Source organism: Myotis brandtii, unplaced genomic scaffold (genome assembly GCF_000412655.1).
Source record: "Myotis brandtii unplaced genomic scaffold, ASM41265v1 scaffold1627, whole genome shotgun sequence".
NCBI lineage: Eukaryota > Metazoa > Chordata > Mammalia > Chiroptera > Vespertilionidae > Myotis > Myotis brandtii.
Genome location: NW_005355951.1, coordinates 307,137 through 307,751, shown reverse-complemented (window position 1 = coordinate 307,751; position 615 = coordinate 307,137).

Below are 615 nucleotides of genomic sequence, written 5' to 3'. Positions count from 1 at the left end.
TCTCCTAACCCCCCTCCACCCTCCACCCCAGGCCCCCACCACCCTATGGTCTGTGTCCATGGGTTTTGCATATGTACATACAAGGTCTTTGGTTGATCTCTTCCCACCCACCCCACTCCCACCCCTTTCCCACTGAGATTCGACAGTCTGTTCCCTGCTCCCATGTCTCTGGATCTATTTTGTTTGTGAGTTTATTTTGTTCATTAGCTTCCACATATGAGTGAGATCATGTGGTACTTGTCTTTCTCTGACTGGCTTATTTCACTTAGCACAATACTCTCCAGGTCCCTCCATGCTGTTTCAAAAGGTAAGAGGTCCTTCTTTTTTACTGCTGCATAGTGTTGGATAGATACATACAAAATTAACAATTGATGACCAACTTACAGCATATACAAGAATAAACTCAAAATGGCTTAAATGTCAGTTGTGAAACCATAAAAATCCCAGAAGAAACCATAGGCAGCAAAATCTCAGACATCTCTCCTACCAATATGTTCATGGATACATCTCCTAGGGCCATGGTCAGCAAACTCATTAGTCAACAGAGCCAGATATCAATAGTACAACGATTGAAATTTCTTTTGAGAGCCAAATTTTTTAAACTTAAACTATATA